Source organism: Phyllobates terribilis, unplaced genomic scaffold (assembly GCF_046119375.1).
Source record: "Phyllobates terribilis strain yellow unplaced genomic scaffold, ASM4611937v1 Scaffold_11__3_contigs__length_659146591, whole genome shotgun sequence".
NCBI lineage: Eukaryota > Metazoa > Chordata > Amphibia > Anura > Dendrobatidae > Phyllobates > Phyllobates terribilis.
The window spans coordinates 164,920,403-164,936,333 of NW_027362771.1; the positions used below are offsets into that span (position 1 = coordinate 164,920,403).

The 15,931-nt window shown below is 40.2% G+C and overlaps 1 protein-coding gene across 1 annotated transcript in view; it reads left to right on the forward strand.

Annotated features, from left to right (window-relative positions):
- Positions 1–15,931, forward strand: part of KCNMB4 (potassium calcium-activated channel subfamily M regulatory beta subunit 4) — a 98,573-nt gene that overhangs the window by 37,920 nt on the left and 44,722 nt on the right. The window lies entirely within an intron of this gene.

The following is a 15,931-nucleotide window of genomic DNA, read 5'->3' on the forward strand; positions in this document are numbered from 1 at the left end:
GTTAACTACCTTGATAATCATTAAGGAAGGTGAAGAGTTCTTAGACAGAGCAGAATTATCTCTTCATGATTCAGAAAGAGAAGAAATTCGAACTGCACCTGACGAAACAGAGGAATGGAAGCATGTGACCCACAGAAGCAGGAGGATCGAGAGGCAGTCAGCACCCATACTGCTCAGGAACCAGTACCAGGCTCTCACGCAGGAGAACCATGAAGAAATACAGCAAAATAAGACTTTGCCAGCAATGAATAACCTTGTAAGCCCTCAGAATCCTCCTGGATGGAGAAAGAAGAATGTTGTGAAGAAAAAATGGAGAGTGGTGGTCATGGGGGATTCCCTATTAAGAGGAACAGAGGCCGCTATCTGCAGACCAGACATAACCTCAAGAGAAATGAGCTGTCTTCCAGGAGCAAAAATTAAAGATGTGTCTGACAGGATATCAAGACTCTTCAGACCTACAGATCACTACCCATTCCTGCTAATACATGTGGGGACAAATGACACCGCAAGAAAGGACCTGGAAACCATCTGCAGTGACTTTGAAGACTTAGGCAAGAAAGTGAAAGAATTGGGAGCGCAGGTGGTCTTCTCATCCATCCTCCCAGTGGATGGCCATGGAACAATGAGGTGGAATAAGATTCTACAGGTGAACAACTGGCTACGTCGATGGTGCCGTCAACAAGGATTTGGATTTCTGGATCACGGAATGAATTACCTATACGATGGACTACTTGCTAGAGATGGGGTGCACCTTACGAAGACTGGAAAACATGTATTTGGAAGTCGCCTTGCTACACTCATCAGAAGAGCTTTAAACTAGAACAATGTGGGAAGGGAAGCAAAAGGCCAGAAAAAGCCATACAGCTGACAAATACTATTGAGATCTCTGCTACTGGAAGTGGAAAGGAAGAACAAAGACAAAACAATTTAAATAATAAAAATATGGGAGGAAGAGAAACCAATCACAAACTAAAATGTTTTTATACAAATGCACAAAGCATGGGCAACAAACAAGGAGAATTGGAACTACTAATGCAGGAAAAGGAATATGATGTCATTGGAATCACTGAAACTTGGTGGGACGATACACATGATTGGAATAAAAGGCTAAAAGGATACAACTTTATTTGCAAGAAACAGACTTGATAAACGAGGAGGAGGTGTTGCATTGTATGTTAGAAAAGCGTATATCTGCACAGAGATTGAAGCTTCAGAGACTGGGAGTTCTGTGGAAACTGTTTGGGTAAGAATACAAGGAGAGAACAACGAAAGGACACCATTGTAGGCATTTACTACAGGCCACCTGGCAAGCTGAAGATATGGATGAACTCTTTATGTATCAAATGACCAAGTTCTCCAAAAAATATGACGTAGTGGTCATGGGAGATTTCAACTATCCAGACATTTGTTGGGAATCTCTCTCAAGTAAAACTAACAGGTCAAGCAAATTCTTATCCTCTCTTGCTGACAACTTTATCTTCCAAAAGGTAGGGGAGAAAACAAGGGGATCTGCTACTTTGGATCTAATCCTTATAAACAGGGAGGAAATGGTTGAGGAGGTAAAGGTGGCTGGGACCCTAGGAGGCAGCGATCATGCTATTATAGAATTTTGGATAACTAGAGGAGGAAGACATGTGAAGACTCAAACTTCAAGGTTAGATTTTAGAAAGGCAGATTTTAAGAGACTCAGAAAGAGAATAGGAGGGATCCAATGGCTGGATGTCCTTAAGGACAAAAATGTCCAGGAAGGATGGGAAATTTTTAAAAATGAGATTCTCAAAGCACAATCGTTAACAATCCCGAAAAGTAGGAAGAATGGGAAGCATTTAAGGAAACCAGGATGGATGAACACAGAACTTAAACACATGCTAAAAAGAAAGAAAGAAATGTTTATTAAATGGAAAGAGGGAGGCATATCTAAAGAAGATTATAATGCAGTCTGCAGATCCTGCAGGGCACGTATCAGGTTAGCTAAAGCTGACAATGAATTAAGGCTTGCAAGAGATGTCAAAAGCAATAAAAAAGGATTTTGGGGGTATGTCAAAAGTAAAAGAAAAGTCAAAGATGCTATAGGATTTTTACAGGATGAAAATGGAGAAATGGTAAGAGAGGATGTTGAGAAGGCCGAACTTTTTAATTCCTATTTTGCATCTGTTTTCTCTCAGAAAGAAAATGTAACATCAACTGATCTTCACTGTCCTTTTAAAGGAATAGAGGAATCCAAGTTATCTGTAAACAGAAAGATTGTGAGGGAATATTTAGCTAACATAAATGAGTTCAAGTCTCCAGGTCCAGATGAATTACACCCCAGAGTACTGAAGGAGATCATAGAAGAAATTTTAGAACCACTCTCCATAATCTTTGAAAATTCTTGGAGAACAGGAGAAGTCCCAGAAGACTGGAGAAGAGCAAATGTTGTTCCTATCTTCAAAAAGGGGAAGAAGGTGGACCCAGGGAACTATAGGCCGGTGAGTCTGACTTCTATACCAGGAAAGATCTTTGAACAAATTATTAAACAACATGTATGTAAGTACATGGATAAGAATGAAGTGATTAACCAGAGTCAGCATGGGTTTGTAACTAACAAGTCATGTCAGACTAACTTAATTTCCTTCTATGACAGAATCACTGACTGGGTGGATCAGGGAAATGCTGTAGATATAGTATATCTTGACTTCAGCAAAGCATTTGACAAAGTATCTCACACCATCCTTATTGAAAAAATGACCAAGTATGCAATGGACCAGGCAACTGTTAGGTGGATTCATAACTGGCTTAGTGATCGGACTCAAAGGGTGGTTGTAAATGGCTTCACATCCAGCTGGATGAATATCTCAAGTGGGGTACCACAGGGCTCCGTCCTGGGACCTGTATTCTTCAACATCTTTATCAATGATTTAGATGAAGGAATTGAGGGTAAACTGATTAAATTTGCTGATGACACAAAGCTAGGAGGGATAGCTAATACTAGAGAAGAGAGAGAGAGGATTAAAAAAGACCTAAATAAACTGGAGCAGTGGGCAGCAACCAACAGAATGGTTTTTAACAGGGAAAAATGCAAAGTACTACATCTGGGCAATAAAAATGAAAAAAGCATATACAGAATGGGAGGAATAGAGCTAAGCAACAGTACATGTGAAAAAGACTTAGGTATACTAATAGATCATAGACTGAACATGAGTCAACAGTGTGATGCAGCAGCAAAAAAGGCAAATACAATTCTGGGATGTATTAACAGAAGCATACAGTCTAGATCACGTGAAGTCATTATCGGTCTTTACTCCTCTTTGGTCAGACCTCATCTGGAATACTGTGTACAGTTTTGGGCACCACATTTTAAAAAAGACATAGACAAACTGGAGCAAGTTCAGAGAAGAGCGACCAGAATGGTGACTGGTCTGCAAACCATGTCCTATGAGGAACAGTTGCAGGATTTGGGAATGTTTAGCTTGCAAAAAAGAAGACTGAGAGGAGACTTAATAGCTGTCTACAAATATGTCAAGGGCTGTCACATTGTAGAAGGATCATCTTTATTCTCATTTGCACAAGGAAAGACTAGAAGCAATGGGATGAAACTAAATGGGAGGAGACACAGATTAGATATTAGAAAAAACTTTTTGACAGTTAGGGTGATTAATGAGTGGAACAGGCTGCCACGAGAGGTGGTGAGTTCCCCTTCAATGGACGTCTTCAAACAGAGGCTGGACAGACATCTGTCTGAGATGATCTAGTGAATCCTGCTTTGAGCAGGGGGTTGGACCAGATGACCCAGGAGGTCCCTTCCAACTCTACCATTCTATGATTCTATGATTCTATGTTGCAGCGTTCCACATGAAAGTAAAGTAACACAGTGAAAAGAAATGTTATCATGAAGACTACCGCTTTTTAAAGGGAAGACATAAACAGACAATGATCTATTGTTTAAATCACGTTTTTGTGTTTCATGTATGTAAAAAAAAATTGGACAAAGTTTTTTTTTTTTAAATGTTATGATCTTTTTTAAAAAAGAAAATTAAGGTAATCTTGCAATTTTGACATTGGGGCTTTTTAAGACTTATACTTCCTGTTTTTTCAGGAAGAGTTCTAGAAAATCTTCTTATAACCAAAGGCAGGATTACAATGACAGGTAACACCTTTATATACTGCTGATAAGACAAGTTCTACCAATCACAATAGGTGATTTCACAGCTTACATTCCTACCTCTCTTTCCACAATGACCTTTGTACAGGCTCATTAGACAATACAAAAGACAGTGTCAGGATCTGACTGGTGTGACTATGTACATGTGTTGTTTCCTGAAACAATAGGAAAGTTGAGTCTAAGAAAGCCCCAGTGGCCAATATGAAAATTGCAGGAGTTTTTTTTTTAATTTTTAATATAGATTGTGATATGTTTAAAAAAAATATATGTAGCACAGAAACCTGATGTAAACAATATGTCATATTCTGATTATAGATTCCTGTTGAATACAAGCTACTTGCCATCTCTAATTTCCATGAATAAGCTTGTCATGTATCTCATTTGCAATGGTGGCAGCAGGCGAATCATAGCAGTACAAGGTGGCTATTCCAATGAATGTTAATTCAATAATCATCTTATGCATGGGAGGACTGAGTCCACCAGAGTCCTCCAGAGTTGGAGCCTCTCTAATATAACTACTCTTGGTTCTGGCTCATAGATGGAGGTCCCAAGTTAGGGATTTCTTCCTAATGTCCGTATATGTATATGCATAATTGGGCCACATTAAATGGTCACTTATTTTGCTCAAATTCTGATATATTAAAGGAGCATATGAAAAGTTGTGTTTTGAGAGCTGGGTGTGGACAATGTAGGACTTTGTTTCTAGGTCATCAGAATTTTAGCAAAATGGCAGGGACCCTTTAACAAATATATGACCATGTGCTTCAAACTCCATAAAAGACATTTGCTGCCAATTGCTTACCATGTGTTTTACAATCCTGCCAGTGTTTGAGTAGGAAACAGTCTATTCGGAGCCAGTTTACCGTGACTCTGACTTCAGATGAGGTTGTAAATTTGGTATGTAACAATTCTCTCTTTTTTTTTAAGTTTAGTCTAAACATATGGCTGTAGAAAGTATAGTAAAGATCTGCAGGCTGTGTGATTTAGGTGCTGTTCTGTTTCAGCTATCTTGGGGTAATTGAATGAAGGACAATAGACAAACTGCATTGACTGCATTCCCATGGAGTCTGCAGTGATTGATTAGTATGAGTTAGGCAGCGACCAAATCATGTTCTGTCTTCACTGCAGAGCCAGAAGTTACACCGCTGATGGTTTTCCTAAAGCACACAATGTTTTGTAGAAAGATAAAGGTAACTGATTCCTTTATAGCTGGAGTGGAATCGGCTGAGCCAAAGTTGCAGCTCTGGAAGAAGTGTCAAGTTTGAGATTTCATATCTGAACCTGACCTTCACTCTTGGCTTCCATCTTTTGAGTTCTCATATCTACATGGTCATCTGCAAGGACATGCTATAAATGCTACTGTCTTCTTAACACAGATATTTATGACATAGTCACATAGATGACTGATAGTTATGGGTCATAGCCATCTCTCCGGCGGATCAATTTTGCTTACATAGCTGCATCTAACATACAATTATGGAATATTTTGTGGATATGCTATAAATGTCTGCATGGGGAATGTTGGGAATACTCTTTTAGGTAGGAAACTCACAAACAGTTTTTGCATTTCGACATCCATGATCCTTAATTCTCAAGGGAAATAAGTTTCTGCCAAAGGTGTCTGTTAGCTGTGCAGCCGCCTCCTTGCATGCAGAACATATGTACACAGAACTGAATGCCATCTCCCCCATGTGTGGGGGGTGTTTGGGGCAATCCTGCTCTGGAACCCTGGGATTATCCAGTCCTTGTATACTTGTCTGTGACTTTCATGTTTCATCCGAGCCCACTTCTGCTCATACAAAATGTGAAGGTTGCAGCCATGGATTGGCTGCAGCGCTCGCCTGACACTGTTTGTGGATGTTTATACCTTGAGGCTGCGTGCCCACTATGCATTTTTCAAGCGTTTTTTATGCGGAATTTCCGTAGCATAAATGCTTGCAAAAAGCTTGGTAATGCGTGCCCCATGATCCCCAATGAAAATCTGCATGTTCAGTGCCCATGCTGCGGAATTTTCCGCAGCGGATTTTCCTTGTGGAAAAATCCGCAGCATGTCCATTAGGCTGCGTGCCCACAAAGCATTTTCCAAGTGTTTATGCTGCGGAATTTACGCAGTGTAAACGCTTGGGAAACGCTTGGTAATCCGTCCCCCATGGTCCCCAATGACAAGCCGCAATGTCAATGCCCATACTGCGGATTTTCCCGCAGCATTTATGCTGCACTCAAATATCCGCAGCATGTCCATTAATTTAGCGGACTCGCAGCGTAATCGCCGCCATTGACTTGCATTGGACCGCATGACATCCACATCACTGCATCTGCACAAGCGGATATCACACGGTTCAATGTACGGATCGTACCCAGGTCTGGAGGAGAGTAGACTCTCATCCAGACCTGGGTACCATAGAAACTGAAAAAAAAAAGAATTTAAAATAAAAAATAAAGATTATACTTACCTTCCGATGTCCTCCCGGTGTTTTCTCCCCTTTGTCTGGTTAGCTGTATGGATCACGGTGTTGTGAAGGACCTGCCATGACGTCGGCGGTCGTGTGAACTGTCACATGACTCAATGACGTCACCGCAGGTCCTTCACACCACCGCGAGCAGTGCAAGAGACCGGACGCAGCAGAGTAAACACCGGGAGGACATCGGAAGGTAAGTATAATCTTTTTTTTTTATTTTTTACTATTCTTATCCTTTTTTTTTTTAAACTAACTTGGTCACACTGCTATAAATCCATGCCGGTTGCATGGATTAATATAGTGTGAACAAGTTGTCAAGCACTTTTCCAAGTGATGCTAAAATCACTTGGAAAAGCGCTTGATAACCCGCATGCAGAAATGCATGTGAAGAACGCTTCACAAACGCTTCTACCTGGCGGGAAAAACGCATGTAAAATCCGCATGCGTTTTTCCTGCCAGGGAGAAGCGGAAAAAATATGCAGCATTTCTGCATCGTGAGCACTTAGCCTTATTTGTGCGTTTCTGCATTTGTAAAACGCAAGTCAAATCCGCATGTAAAAAGGCATCAAAAACGCGTGTAAAATCCACAAGAGTTTTTGACTGCCAAGAACATGCAGACACGCTGCAGAATCTTTCTGCTTCATTTCTGCATCGTGGGCTCATACCCTGACTAGGGGACACAGTAACAAGTGCAGAAAAGCAGTGATAGTCCAGGAGCTGAATATAAGGTTTTGTTTTATAAGCTCATCCTGGACCAACGTAGAATAACTTTTAAAGTAGGGAAACCCCTTTAAAGTTTCATGTGCACCTTGTACTGGCATGTCCTAATAGGTAACGGGAACATAAAAGTACATTATGATGGCAGTGTGGCCATACATACACTAGGGACTGCCTGGTCCTTTATATAATACCACTCCTCCTGATACGTCATCTGGAGAGGAGACCTCGTACTTAAGACCTTTTATTCAGTCATAGCAAAGCTGGGGCTTAGGATGCAAATGGAATGCATAAAATATTCAGCTTTTCTTCCCTTTTTTCTGAGATCTGCCATGTCCGTATACATTATTGATAAGAGCAAATATGTCACAGTGATCATGCTGCTCTTTCTGCAGATCCTACCAAGTTATTTTGAGTCACTCGTCATCCAAAACATATGCTTATGGTGCTTAAAAGGGTTGTCTCCTGTCCAGGAGACCATTGCTCCTTTACCTCCCTTACCTTGCCAGGGGTGGGGTTCTCCTGATTGATTGACAGTTTGAACCAGCAGCATTGTTGCGCTGCTCACCCGATCTTGCTCTCTTTGATAAGCAGCTTTACTTCTGCAGCATCAGATTATCGCAATTTCACTGAAACAGTATCGGGCCAGTTTAATAGTAATGCTTACAAGCTCTATGCGAGAGAACTTGTAAGCACTGCACTCCTAGCCTAGGAGACTGGTCACCGCTGTTGTATTGCATTGATAGCTGGTAACCTAGGCAATGAGCAATAAACAATAAATGTAAAAATCTATTTGTTATCAAGAATGGAGAATTTTGTAGTAAGAGGTAAATTGCAAAGTTGCTTGTTTTTGCCAGCTGTGTGAAATTATAACCATTTATGATGTTTGGAAAACCGCTTTAGTTTAATGCTCAACCCCACATATTGGGTGAGAAGTGGAGTTTTTAGCATTGTCATTGAGCATTCTGAGCTTTTCATTAAAGGGGTCTTCCCATATCCAAGATCCTATCCCAATATGTAGTAGGTATAATAATAATAATAATATTAGCAAATACCTACAATTAGAAATGTAGTATAGTTTTTCTGATTCGCTATGTCTCTCTTTTGCTAGAGCAGGCTGAGGTGTCTAACCATCATGCCCTTCGGCTGTGTCAGTTTCACGCAGAGATTTCCATACGTGAAACTGATGGGCATTAAAGTCCTATTGACTGGATTGCTTCTGACAGTTCTGAGTGACAGATGAAAATATTTAAAGGTGCACATACCCTATAGTTAACTCATTGGAATTATCACATGAAGCATAATAATCTTCATCTAGCTAACAAAGGAATACATAATACTTAGATTAGCTAGTATTATGTTACAAAAAAGGGTCTAAAGGTTTCTACAAGGATGTGTAGGATAGTGCAGCTCATCCCAAGTGGAGCCAGACTTCTATATCTGACACAGCCCATGGACAGAAGTGGTGCAAATCCTTTAATAATTTGGATTAATCGATTTTTATTAATGCAATCATCCACATACTACATCCACAGTAAACACTGCTATTAGAGTTGGTGCAAATTGATTCGCAGGACCTGATCCAGGAGCCAGGTCAGTAATCTATGGTCGCTAGTCGGGAGCCCTGAGAATCGCCTCTTACCTAACAGCATCTACTGCTCTACTATTGATTAGCTGGCCTGTTGTGACGTCATGTACATGTGACATCGTGCCAGGCTGGCTAATCAAAAGAAGAGCTGCGGCTGCCGAGAGATAGGAGGCGGTTCTCAGGGTTCTCGTCCAGCGACCATAGATTACTGACTTGGCTACTCGATCGGGTCCTTCAAGTCAATTCGCACAAGCTCTCAAGGTATGACATCGAGATTCGTAGTAAGAATACAGATCTGTCAACAGCAGCTTGTTGACAGTGTGAAGAAAATAGAGATATTACATAGATGCTCGATTTGATATGTCTATTTTTGTTGATATGGTGTACATCTGAGGGGATATCTCATCAGAGGGGGGCTGCAGTTTTGAAAAAATCAGTGTCCACCAGAGAAACCTTTGAGACTGCTCATATAGAAGTCATCCATGGGTGTAAGCCTTTCTGTCATCTTCTATGGCACCTAGTCTCAGTACACCTAGGTGTCAACTGGAGCGTGAAGCCAATAATTCCTTTTGCCACATTTTCAGTCTTAGAGTTTGTTGAGGTAACCTCTACTAAAACACATAAATTGCCATTTTTTTCTATTATTTAAACTTCTATGTGGGGGCAGATATTTTATGTCCCTGTTACATTTGGCATGTATTTATTCTAGATACATTTTATCAGCTTGGAATATCTTAATCCTCTTGAAGGCATTTTGCTGTTAATCTAAATAGGTCAGCCAATCAAAATGCATTGAAACCTGACATGGTTCCACCTAGTTCTTTGCTTTAAAAATTACAGATTGCCAGGAATGTGTGCCAAATAAATATGCTAGAAGGTTGCAGCGCGGACCCTGTTCTCTGCCGCTACAGAATTACAACCTTTTATTGAGTTATCGCTCAGTTCTGAGATAGGTCCAAGTATTGATTTTCAGAAACAAGTGATCCTCACATTGAAGAGTGACACATTTTTGGATGCGCCCTTGTTATGTATTTTTAATTAATCAAATGAAGATTTAGATTCCTTATTTTTTATTTTTGGAATAATAGAAATATAAAATAATTTATAATTTATTTTGGAAATGTATATTCGTTTAATCAGATATCCTAGAATAGATAATCAGACGGTCGTACAATAGTATATGAAACTTGTTTGTGAAGATAAATGACCTTAACGAATGAAAGCACAAAAACTGTTAACTTAAAAAATGGTGTCCAGACCTGGACCCGTAGATGCGGCAGAAGGCTGTGAAACGGCCATAGTCCACTGCACCTGTCCCCCGCACGCCCTCCCTCTTATCCCGCCGACCGCCTTCATGTCCTCCCGTGTTGAGAAATAAAGGACTGCTTTTATTCAAGATTAAGTGAGTGCTGCCTTTCACTTTTCTTTAAACTGAATTTACATGGACTGGGCTGTAATTGCACCACCAAAAGAATCTAAGAGTATATGAACCGGAGCGTTGCATGGTGAATGTTACAGATGACATATAGGCTGGTGCCGTATTACTTCTCTTTGTGCAAGTCTCTTCTCTTGTTTGTCCACTTTTTATAGTATACTCCATTTTCTATGCTAGGGTCAGTGTCCATCATCAGTACGAAGATGGGCTGGTCACACATCAGAAATATGCCTACAAGTAATACCAATAACTCATCATACATATAGCTCCCTAGTTAGCATAATATATTAGTAACCTACAGCTAAAAAAAGGAGGTAGAGGCCATTTTAATCATAAAAATATGTTTTTCAAAGAATATTTGTAAAAATTACAGACAAAAAACATTTGAAAGAGAGGAAGAGAAAGGCAAAGCTAGTAAAGTCCATCAACCTCTGGCAACACAGAAATAGCCGAAACCCCCCATGCAGAAATATGCAGTATAAGGCTACGGTCTATAAGTATTTGGTCAGTATTTTACATCAGTATTTGTAAGCCAAAACCAGATGAGGAACAATCAGAGGAAAAGTATAATAGAAGCACGTCACCACTTCTGTACTTATCACCCACTCCTGGTTTTGGCTTATAAATACTGATGTGAAATACTGACCAAATACTGATAGTGTGACCGTAGCCTATATAGTATAAGGCTATGTGCGCACCTTCAGGAAAATTTCTGCAGCGTTTCTGCACCTCTTGGCAGCAAAAACTCTGCGGAAAATCGTTTTTGATGCGTTTTCATACGTTTTTTGATGCGTTTTTGCCACGCATTTTTTCCAATGCATTGTATAGGAAAAACGCAGGCAAAAAGAATGGACATGCTGCTTCTTTTTCTGCACATGAAATTCAGTCAGGAAAAATCCTGATCATGTGCACAAAACTTGCAAAATGTCATAGGAAACCACGGGACAAGGTTTGCAAAAGCGCACTGTGTGCACATAGCCTTATACTAATGACAAGGCTCAAGTTGTCCCTATATAAAGAATATCGCTCCAGTATTTTGGTCAGATATTGCAAACATTGACTGACCAATAAAAAAGTTTATATGCAATAAAATGCTATGGGGATATCTTTTGACATTCTGATCTGCAATTTAATTGGTCCTGCGGCTTTACAAATGTAACAGCCATTTCCTTGTACAGTTAGGTCCATATATATTTGGACAGAGACAACATTTTTCTAATTTTGGTTCTAGACAATGAATTTTAAACGAAAGAATTCTGATGCAGTTGAAGTTCAGACTTTCAGCTTTCATTTCAGGGTATCCACATTAAAATTTGATGAAGGGTTTAGGAGTTTCAGCTCCTTAACATGTGCCACCCTGTTTTTAAAGGGACCAAAAGTAATTGGACAATTGACTTCAAGGCTATTTCATGGACAGGTGTGGGCAATCCCTTCGTTATGTCATTCTCAATTAAGCAGATAAAAGGCATGCAGTTGATTTGAGGTGTGGTGGTTGCATTTGGAAGGTTTTGCTGTGAAGTAAACATGCGGTCAAAGGAGCTCTCCATGCAGGTGAAACAAGCCATCCTTAAGCTGCAAAAACAGAAAAAACCCATCCGAGAAATATTAGGAGTGGCAAAATCTACAGTTTGGTACATCCTGAGAAAGAAAGAAAGCACTGGTGAACTCATCAATGCAAAAAGACCTGGGCGCCCACGGAAGACAACAGTGGTGGATGATCGCAGAATAATCTCCATGGTGAAGAGAAACCCCTTCACAACAGCCAACCAAGTGAACAACACTTTCCAGGAGGTAGGCGTATCAATATCCAAATCTACCATAAAGAGAAGACTGCATGAAAGTAAATACAGAGGGTTCACTGCACAGTGCAAGCCACTCATAAGCATCAAGAATAAAAAAGCTAGACTGGACTTTGCTAAAAAACATCTAAAAAAGCCAGCACAGTTCTAGAAGAACATTCTTTGGACAGATGAAACCAAGATCAATGTCTACCAGAATGATGGAAAGAGAAAAGTATGGCGAAGGCGTGGTACAGCTCATGATCCAAAGCATACCACATCATCTGTAAAACACGGCGGAGGCAGTGTGATGGCTTGGGCATGCATGGCTGCCAGTGGCACTGGGTCACTAGTGTTTATTGATGATGTGACACAGGACAGAAGCAGCCGAATGAATTCTGATGTATTCAGAGCCATACTGTGTGCTCAGATCTAGCCAAATGCAGCCAAACTGATTGGTCGTCGTTTCATACTACAGATGGACAATGACCCAAAACATAAAGCCAAAGCAACCCAGGAGTTTATTAAAGCAAAGAAGTGGAATATTCTTGAATGGCCAAGTCAGTCACCTGATCTCAACCCAATTGAGCATGCATTTCACTTGTTAAAGACTAAACTTCAGACAGAAAGGCCCACAAACAAACAGCAACTGAAAACCACCGCAGTGAAGGCCTGGCAGAGCATCAAAAAGGAGGAAACACCGCGTCTGGTGATGTCCATGAGTTCAAGACTTCAGGCAGTCATTGCCAACAAAGGGTTTTCAACCAAGTACTAGAAATGAACATTTTATTTACAATTATTTAATCTGTCCTATTACTTTTGGTCCATTTAAAAACAGGGTGGCACATGTTAAGGAGCTGAAACTCCTAAACCCTTCATCCAATTTTAATGTGGATACCCTCAAATGAAAGCTGAAAGTCTGAACTTCAACTGCATCTGAATTGTTTTGTTTAAAATTCATTGTGGTAATGTCTAGAACCAAAATTAGAAAAATGTTGTCTCTGTCCAAATATATATGGACCTAACTGTAAGTTAACGTGATTTTGCAGAAAAACAGGGGAATGAACAAAGTGGCTCAGAGATGTTGTGATCTTCAGCTGCACCGTGACAGCTGCTTGTGAACACAGTCTTAATTTTTCAGTAGCAGCCAGCAGAATTGGAAATGCAGCTCTGAATTATGATTTTGACTGCAATTGTTCCCATTGATCATCTGACGGTCACACAGCATTCAGGTGTTAATGCTGAGCAAAGGACAGGGACCCAGTAGGTCTTCTTTGGCAAAACCACAGATAAACTATAATTTGCTCCTACTGAAATCACTGGATATGTGGATCTGCTAGATCTATACCATCCATAAGCCAAAGTAGACAATACTTTTGGTATGGAAGTTGGTTTGCTTATTCTTAGAATGTTGCAAAGAGCAGTGCTGTAGACATAGGTGCACATTTACTATTGAAAATGCGCCACAATTCAGGATCTGAATTGTGTACTTTGTCCAACAAGCGGTTATCCATTCATCAGATATTTATTATCTATCCTTAAAGGGAATCTGTCTCCACTTTGGAGTTATCAGACCTCTACTATGGCCATACAGGGTATAGAAAAGTAAATGTATACATACCAGTATGGCCCATAGTAGAGGTTTAATTGCAGAGAAAAGCACTTTAATCAGTTCTATTTTGTAGAGGCTTGGTGTCCGGGGGACGCCAAACAGTCCCTGCCTATGTGCTTATTATTCCCCCAAATCCCCCGCCTATATGCTTAGTTACCATATTCCGCCCCCTCCCCTGCACGTCACAGGCCCTGTGACGTGCACTGTGCTCCCAGACTTCCCGGGCATGCGGAAAGCGCGCTCACATAGAGCATGCTTTGCTTCATCCCGGCCCGTCTCTGTGCACTGCACCGCAGGTTTCTATTGCTCAGGCGCCGGGGAGTCATTTTCACTTCTCCGCGCCTGCACAATAGAACCCTGCGGCACAGTGCACAGAGAGACGGTCCGGGAGGGAGCAAAGCTCGCTGTAGGTGAGCGGCACTTTACGCATGCCCAGGAAGTCAGGGAGCACAGTGCACGTCACAGGGCCCTGTGACGTGCAGGGGAGGGGGGAATATGATAATTAATCATATAGGCAGGGATTTGGGGGAATAATAAGCACTTAGGCGGGGATTTCTTCCCATCCCCCGGACGCCAAGCCTGTACAAAATAGAACTGATTAAAGTGCTCTTCTCTGCAATCAAACCTCTAATATGGGCCATACAGGTAAGTATAGATTTAGTTTTCTATACCCTGTATGCCCATAGTAGAGCTCCAAAGTGGTGACATATTCCCTTTAAAGTGTTGTTGGAGTACTGGAGAACAGCTCCTACTCCAAGAATGTCCATTCATTGTGTTTACATCTGGACACTTACGGAGCAGCTAACAACTGACTGGTGGAGGTGCAGAGTGTCAGAGCCCCGCCAATCTGATATTGATGACCTATGATGACATATTCTTTGACCTATTCTAAGGAATAGGTCATCAATATCTGGTGACCAGACAACCCATTTACAGTGGCACTTGAAAGTTTGTGAGCCCTTCAGTTTTTTCCATATTTTTACGTAAACTTGACATAAAACTACATCAGGTTTTCACATAAGTGCTAAAAGTAGTTAAAGAGAACTAAATCAAACAAATAAATAAAAAACATTAAACTTTGTCATTTTTATTACAGAGGAAAATGATCCAATATCACGTCTGTGATTGGCAAGAGTATGTGAACGCTTGCTTTCAGTTACTGGTGTAACTGCATATAAACGTTTCCTGTAATTGTAATTAATTAATCTTGCACAGTGACTTGGAGGAATTTTATCTCATTCCTCCTTACAAAATAATCATCAACATTAACTGAAATAAACACTTGAAATAGATCACTCTAGATAATACATGAGTTTCACTTTTTGTCTTAAAAAACTGAAATAAATTAACTTTTTCATGATATTCTAATTTAGTGAGATGCACCTGTATGTTCCTGCATATAATCTATTGGATGCACATACAGTATAAATTAGATGGTCCGGAGATCCTTCTAAAATTGGTGGGTCCAGCTGATTTCAAGGTGATGGGGGGGCCTTTATAGGGAAAAGGGCTTAGAAAGTGTTCCAAAATAAGACAACAAATAAGTGGTATAAAGTAAGGAAAAAATTTTGAAAGAATCATCAAATATATCTTCCAGCATTAGCCACTGTGATAAATTTTGAGCATCTAGTCTAATTCTAAGCTGTCTACATTTAAGGCAGTATAAATAAATCTGACCCATAGTTCTTATTCATAGTTTTCTTTTTCAATTGAGAGAAGATGCTTTCGATTATGTCAGAAATCGTGCTCTGAATTCTAAATGTAGATTATTTCTGAACTTCTAGCATTTTGCCAGATTGCAATAGTATACGTATATATCTAAATGCTTGAATGTTCAGAAGGGACGTTCATCAGGGATGCAAGGAGAATTTAGCACCGTTGCAATTTATGAGCCTCTTGACAGGTATGTTCTAATTATTCCAGTGACGTTTTCTTTTTGGCTGACTCAGAGAACTTCTTGTTAAAATAATATTCTGTTCTGTTTTGTCCATTACCTTTCGGAGTGCCCCTCATAGAGAGGAATTTATTGTTGTAACATTGTTAGATGGCAATTGGCACACTTAACCTTTTTGATTATTTACCCTATAGACAAATTATCTCAAGGAACAAACTATTCTTGTGGTGCTTGCTTTGACTTTATGAGCCATATTTACTAATGAACCTGTGCTAGTCAGTTGTCTCCGTTTAGAAGTCTGCTCTTT